This window comes from Anneissia japonica, unplaced genomic scaffold (genome assembly GCF_011630105.1).
Source record: "Anneissia japonica isolate Jap-2015-1 unplaced genomic scaffold, ASM1163010v1 scaffold11144_len554210_cov170, whole genome shotgun sequence".
In the NCBI taxonomy this organism is placed as follows: domain Eukaryota; kingdom Metazoa; phylum Echinodermata; class Crinoidea; order Comatulida; family Comatulidae; genus Anneissia; species Anneissia japonica.
In genome coordinates, this window is record NW_022708762.1 from 199,509 (window position 1) to 199,985 (window position 477).

The 477-nt window shown below is 41.1% G+C and overlaps 1 protein-coding gene across 1 annotated transcript in view; it reads right to left on the bottom strand.

The window, feature by feature from the left end:
- The window catches only part of LOC117106558, a 51,389-nt gene that overhangs the window by 17,330 nt on the left and 33,582 nt on the right, over nt 1-477 (bottom strand). The gene's annotated exons all lie outside the window — the stretch shown is intronic.

Below are 477 nucleotides of genomic sequence, written 5' to 3' on the forward strand. Positions count from 1 at the left end.
ACAATGTTAAAGTCAGCTATAGCTGCTCAAGAAACATGGGCAGTATAATCAGAGCCCACAACAAACAGCTTCTGGTTGCTAAGCAACAACAGCCAGATAAACTCTGCAATTGCAGGAAAAAAGATGAATGTCCACTCTCTGGAAATTGCCTCACCTCATCCATCATCTACAAAGCCACTGTTCACTCAAATGATGACACAAAATGCTACATCGGGCTCACCGACACACCGTTCAAAACCCGATACACAAACCACAAACACACTTTTAACACCCCCAAACACAGAAACAGCACTGTACTCTCCAAATACGTATGGAAATTAAAAGACAGCAACACACCCTACAATATCAAATGGTCTATTATCGACAGAGCATCGGCTTACTCCCCAAAAACAAAACGCTGCAACCTATGCATAACCGAAAAACTTCACATAATATATTCAGACAAACAGTCAACACTAAACAAAAGAACCGAGCTAT